This window comes from Trachypithecus francoisi, unplaced genomic scaffold, assembly GCF_009764315.1.
Source record: "Trachypithecus francoisi isolate TF-2019V2 unplaced genomic scaffold, Tfra_2.0 Contig00137, whole genome shotgun sequence".
Taxonomy (NCBI): domain Eukaryota; kingdom Metazoa; phylum Chordata; class Mammalia; order Primates; family Cercopithecidae; genus Trachypithecus; species Trachypithecus francoisi.
The window spans coordinates 643,696-650,535 of record NW_022680485.1 but is presented as its reverse complement, the minus strand read 5'-3'; the positions used below and the strand labels follow the sequence as shown (position 1 = coordinate 650,535).

Sequence of the window (6,840 nt, the reverse complement as noted above, 5' to 3'; positions counted from 1 at the left end):
CGGCATAAAAGTTACATCACCTGAGTGTTAAACTCAGCAATATGTCACAGTGGCCCAAGTGGGCAAATTGCAGGTAGTTGAGTCACAAATTGTCAGTACAGGGCCCAGCAGTGTCACAATGTCCCCTGAAGCCAAAACCTAAAAGAAGTGAAGAGTCACATAAGCTAGGTGTTGGGTGTAGCAATATGCTACAACTTTCCTGTAAGCAGGGACCAGCAGAAGAAGAGAGTCACATCACCTGGATGCTGGGCCCAGTGATATGTCAACCATCTTTCCTGTAATAAAGACCCAGGTAACAGAAACACATTATCTGGTTGCTGACCACAGCAATATGCCACAACTTTCAGTGTAGGAAGGGTGCAGGCAGGAGAGTCACATCTCCTAGGGGAGGAATGCAGAGACATGTCACAATGCCCCCTGTAGGAAGAGCACAGGTAGGAGACTCCCCTCCCTTAGATGTTGAGTTTAGCAATATGTCACAATACCCAAATATGAAGAGCCTGAGAAAAAGGGGAGAGTCACATCACCTAGATGCTAGGCCAATGATGTGTCACAATTTCTCTGCGAGCAGAGACCAGGCAGAAGAAGAGAGTAACATCACCACGGTGATGGGCATTGAGTTATGTAATGAGGTCCCCTGTAGGCAGGCCCAGAAAAAAAATGTTGTATCACCTGCGTGTTAAACCCAGCAATATGTAACAATGTCTAATGTGATATATTGAGCACAAGGTCCCCTGTAAGCAGGCCCAGAAAAAAAATGTTTGCTGATGTTAAACCCAGCAAAATGTAACAATGTCTAATTTGACATATTGAGCCCCAATATGACATAACATGTAAGACACATTTGGGAGAGTCATATAACGTGAGTGCAATGTTGGTAGCAAGCCCTAAGCCTATCATAAACAGGCCTTAAAGAAACTGGCCATAAACAGGGTTTCTGCAGCAATGTGACATGCTCATGGCTGTCATGCACACTGCTAAAAGTTGTTGGTTTAGTGGAGCAGGGCAAGGAATACCTGGCCCTGCCCAGATCAAAAAACTGCTCAAACCACAAATGATAGCAGGAGTGGCCTGTGCCTTGACAGCATGTTTTTGCTGCAGGTAATCAGCTAGAGCCTGTTTCTCTGCTCCTCACTGAGAATGCTTTGTTTCCCATAAGGAATACTCTTAGCTAATCTAAAATCAATAGAAGCAATGCTTATCACTGGCTTTCTGTCAATAAATGTGTGGATCAAACTCTGTTCGAGGCTCTCAGCTCTGAAGGCTGTGAGACCTGATTTCCTACTCCATACCCTATATCTCTGTGTGTGTGTCTTTAATTCCTCTAGCACCGTTGGGTTAGGGTTTCCACAACCAAGCTGGTCATGGCAAGCAGTGCCCAACGTGGAGACTCAAATCCAGGTCAAAGTGTCACCGGAGTGACGGTTGGAGAAAGTAGAACTAAGTTGGAGGACACCCGAGTACTCTTAAGCAATCCCCGAGGTGAGTAAGAAGGGGAGCTGGGAAGCATCAGGATAACAATGGGATAAGTGTAGGTTCTGGTTCATTCCACTTTGGAATCTTTTCACACTAATGATGAGGAGGAAGGAAAGTATAACAAAGTAACAAAAGAGGTAATAGAGCAGGTTTGTTTGCTAGGTAAAGCAAAAGCAGCAAAGGAGGAAGAGGTTCATCCCTATCCTTCTGCACCCCATTATTTTGAAGAAAAAGAGTGGCCTGGCCCTCCAGATCTTTCTTTTCCAGAGGACACTGGGCAAAAAGTAGTTGCCCCAGTGACTGTTCAAGCAGTGCCTTGAATGACCACTTCAGTTCTATTTAGGCAGGAATCCAGCAAGCTAGATGAGAGGGTGATATGGATGCTTTGCAGTTCCCTGTTAGAATACACCCACTTGATCAATAGGGAAATATTATGGCTATGTTTGAGCCTTTTCCTTTTAAAATACTTGAAGAATTTAAACAAGGTATTAATCAGTATGGACCAGGTTCTCCTTTTGTAACGGGACTGTTACAGAATGTTGCTGTCGCTCTCCTCCTGCCGCCCAAGATGCCGAAAGGAAAGAAGGCCAAGGGAAAGAAGGTGGCTCAGCCCCTGCTGTCATGAAAAAGCAGAAGGCCAAGAAAGTAGTGAATCCCCTGTTTGAGAAAAGACCTAAGAATTTTGGCATTGGACAGGACATCCAGCCCAAAAGAGACCTCACCCGTTTTGTGAAATGGCCTCACTATATCAGGTTGCAGCAGCAGAGAGCCATCCACTATAAGTGGCTGAAAGTGCCTCCTGCTATTAACCAGTTCACCCAGGCCCTGGACTGCCAAACAGCTACTCAGCTGCTTAAGCTGGCCCACAAGTACAGACCAGAGACAAAGCAAGAGAAGAAGCAGAGGCTGTTCGCCCGGGCTGAGAAGAAAGCTGCTGGCAAAGGGGACATACCCACTAAGAAACCACCTGTCCTTCGAGCAGGAGTTAACACTGTCACCACCTTGGTGGAGAACAAGAAAGCTCAGCTGATGGTGACTGCACACGACATGGATCCCATTGAGCTGGTTATCTTCTTGCCTGCCCTGTGTCATAAAATGAGGGTCCCTTACTGCATTATCAAGGGGAAAGCAAGATTGGGACGTCTAGTCCACAGGAAGACCTGCACCACTGTCGCCTTTACGCAAGTGAACTCAGAAGACAAAGGTGCTTTGGCTAAGCTGGTGGAAGCTATCAGGACCAATTACAATGACAGATACGATGAGCTCCACTGTCACTGGGGAGGCAATGTCCTGGGTCCCAAGTCTGTGGCTCATATCGCCAAGCTTGAAAAGGCAAAGGCTAAAGAACTTGCCACTAAACTGGGTTAAATGTATACTGTTGAGTTTTCTGTACATAAAAATAATTAAAATACAAATTTTCCTTAAAAAAAAAAAAAGAATTTTGCTGTCTCCAGTCAGATGTTGCCAGCAGGGGGGACAGTAGGATTATTTTTAGGTAGGTCTGGTTTAAGTTTAAAAGGAGAATTAGTACATACAAGAGTCATTGATTCAGATTACAATGGGGAAATTCAAATTGTTATATCTACTTCTGTTCCCTGGAAAGCAGGGCCAGGAGAGTGCATAGCACAGCTCCTGATTGTGCCATATCTGGAAAAGGGAAAAATGAAACTAGATGTACAGGAGGATTTGGCAGAACAAATAAACAAGGGAAAGCTGCCTACTGGGTAAATCAAATTACTGATAAATGTAATTTCCTACCTGTGAAATAACTATTCAGTGAAAGAAATGTAAAGGTTTAGTAGATACAGGAGTGAACATTTCAATCATTTCTCTACAGCACTGACTATCCGCATGGCCAATTCAACCCGCTCAATGTAACATGGTTGGAGTTGGTAAAGCCCCTGAAGTATATCAAAGTAGTTATATTTTACATTGTGAAGAATCTGATGGACAATCTGGGACTATTCAGCCCATTATAACTTCTGTACCTATAAGTTTATGGGGGAGAGATTTATTACAGGTATGGGTAGCACAAGTTCTAATTCCAGAACAATTATATAGCCCTCAAAGTCAGCATATGATGCAAGAAATGGGGTATGTGCCTGGCACCGGATTAAGAAAAAATTTACAAGGGTTAAAGAAACTGCTGCAAGTGGAAGGACAAAACTCTCATCAGGGTTTAGGATATCATTTTTGATGGTGGGCACTGTTAAGCCTCCAGAACCTATATTTTAAAATGGTTAACAAATAAGCCAATTTGGACAGAACAATGGCCACGGAGTAAAGAGAAACTGGAGGCTTTAGAGAACTTAGTTACTGAACAATTAGAAAAAGGACACATAGCTCCAACATTTTCCACCTGGAATTCTCCAGTCTTTGTTATTAAGAAAAAAATCAGGTAAATGGAGAATGCTGACAGATGTTAGAGCCATTAATTCATTTATACAACCTATAGGAGCATTAAAGCCAGGATTACCTACTCCTGCTATGATTCCAAAAAATTGGCCTTTAATAGTCATAGATTTAAAATACTGTTTCTTTACTTTCCCCTTAGCAGAGCAACACTGTGAACGGTTTGCATTTACAATTCCTGTGGTAGACAGTTTACAGCCTGCTAAGAGTTTTCATTGGAAAGTCTTGCCACAAGGCATGTTAAACAGTCCAACAATTTGTCAGACTTATGTAGGACAAGCAATTGAACCTACTTGTAAAAAATTTTCACAGTGTTATGTTATTCATTATATGGATGATATACTTTGTGCTGTCCCACTCAGGAAGTATTATTCCAATGTTATCACTTATAAAACTCAATTTCTTGAGCTGGTTTAATTATAGCTCCTGACAAAATTCAGACTACTACTCCTTACTCCTACTTAGGGACCTTAGTAAATGACACTGCAGTAGTGCCACAGAAAGTAACCATACATAAGGATCAATTAAAAACATTGAATGACTTTCAAAAATTACTAGTAGACATTAATTGGATACAACCTGCTGTAGGCATTCCTACCTATGCCATGAGTAATCTATTTTCTATCCTTAGAGGAGATTCTAATCTCACTAGCCCTCAGCAATTAACAAATGAGGCTGAGATGGAATTACAGCTGATTGAAAAGCAAGTGCATAAAGCTCAAGTAAATAGAATAGATCCAGAAAAGCCTTTAGACTTATTGATTTTTCCAACTCAGCATTTACCTACTGGTGATATTATTCAAGAGCAAGATCTTGTAGAATGGCTTTTTCTTCCACATACTAATTCACGGACTCTAACTCATTATTTGGATCAACTGCTACTCTGATAGGAAATGGGAGAATTCAAGTTGTTAAATTGCATGAATATGATCCTGGAAAAATTATTGTCCCTCTTACAAAGGCACAAATACAACAAGTCTTTATAAATAGTCTTAATTGGCAAACCCATTTAGCTGATTTCATAGGTGTTCTTGATAGTCACTTTCCAAAGACAAAATTATTTTAATTTTTAAAATTAACTAATTGGATTCTCCCTAGAATAAATTTAAACCAATTGAAGGTGCTGAAAATGTTTTTACAGATAAGTTTAGTAATGGTAAAGCTTCTTATTCTGGATCAAAAAGTAAAGTTTTCTAGACGCCCTATACTTCAGCTCAAAAAGTGGAGCTTGTAGCTGTAACTGAGGTGCTGACTGCTTTTGAGATGCCTGTCAATGTAATTTCTGATTTTTCATACGTGGTTCATTCCACACAATTAATTGAAAATGCTCAGTTACGATTTCCTACAGACGAACAACTGATGACTTCATTTACCCAATTGCAAACAGCAGTTAGGAATAGAATGCACCCTTTTTACATTACTCATATTAGAGTTCATACACCTCTTCCAGGACCTGTGACTGCAGGGAATCAAATGGCTAATCACCTAGTTGCTACTGCAATATCTAATGCTAGACACTTTCACAATTTAACCCATGTTTATGCCTCTGGTCTCAGACGCAAGTACAGCATTAGCTGGAAAGAGGCTAAAGCCTTTATTCAACAATGTCCAACTTGCCAAATGGTGCATTCCTCATCTTTTACAGGAGGAGTTAATCCTCGAGGATTGGAACCTAATTCTCTTTGGCAGGTGGATGTCAATCCTGTTCATTCTTTTGCTAAATTGGCTTATGTACATGTATGTGTAGATATATTTTCTCACTTTGGATTACATGCCAAACAGGTGAATCTTCTGCCTGTGTTAAATGGCATCTCCTGCAGTGTTCACAGTCATGGGCATGCCAGCTTCAGTTGAAATGTAGAATGCCCCAGGCTATCCTAGCCAAGCTGTAGCTACATTTTTCTCTATATGGAATATTAAACACATGACTGGTATCCCACATAATTCTCAAGAACAAGCCACAGTGAAAAGAATGAATCTCTCACTGAAACAGCTGTTGCAAAAGCAAAAAAGAGGGTAAATAGGGACTATGGGACACCACATAGATGCAACTGAATCTAGCATTATTAACTTTACATTGTTTGAGCCTGCCTAAAGGCCAGATGTTAGCAGCAGCTGAACAGCATCTACAGAAACCAGCTGCAAAGACAGAAGCAGAACAATTGGTTTGGTGGAGAGATTCGATAACAAGAAGTTGGAAAATAGGTAAAATAATAACTTTGGGTAGAGTGTATGCTTGTCTTTCTCCAGGCCAAAACCAGCAACTGATTTGGATATGATCAAGACACCTGAAACCTTATCATGAGCCAGATGCCAAGGAAGAGATTCTGGGAGGATCCTGAGAACCCCCCAGTTGCAGCCATGTTGAGACTGAAGCTGAAGAGGACGCCAGCTCTCATGAGCAACACCCGTCAAATACAGCCACCTACCTGAGGACAGATCTAGAAGCTGTCAGAGATGGCAGAAGAAAACCTGAGGAAGCCAGGCACGATGAGTAATTTAATGATAGTTATGATAGCAGTGATCACCATTGCCATGAGGATTCCTTCAGCAAGGGCTGACACAGAGAACAATTATACTTATTGGGCATATTTATCAATCTTGGCTGGCAATAATATCTGGATATAATCACTCCATGATGCATTTACGCATGCTTTCTGGTCTCAGTATTTACCATAATAAATCTGCTCCTATAATTGAAACATACCACCCTCAAAAACCTATTTGTAAGCAGAATTAAACCTGGCCAGAAGAAATGAATGTACTTGTTTGGGAAGATTGCATTGCAGAACAGGCAGAGGTGATGCTCAATGATTCCTATGGAATCATTATTGATTGGTCCCCTAAGGGGATGTTTAGCTTGAAATGCACCTCTCAGTCTGTGTGCCATGGCCACACTATGTTCAGCTGGTCTGAGCAAAACGGTCAGATGGTAGAAATGGTAAGAAGTGC

General features: G+C 41.4%; 1 pseudogene; it reads left to right on the top strand.

Moving 5' to 3' along the window:
- The first annotated feature begins 2,043 nt into the window (after window positions 1–2,043).
- The window catches only part of LOC117066295, a 31,783-nt pseudogene continuing 26,986 nt past the window's right edge, over window positions 2,044–6,840 (top strand).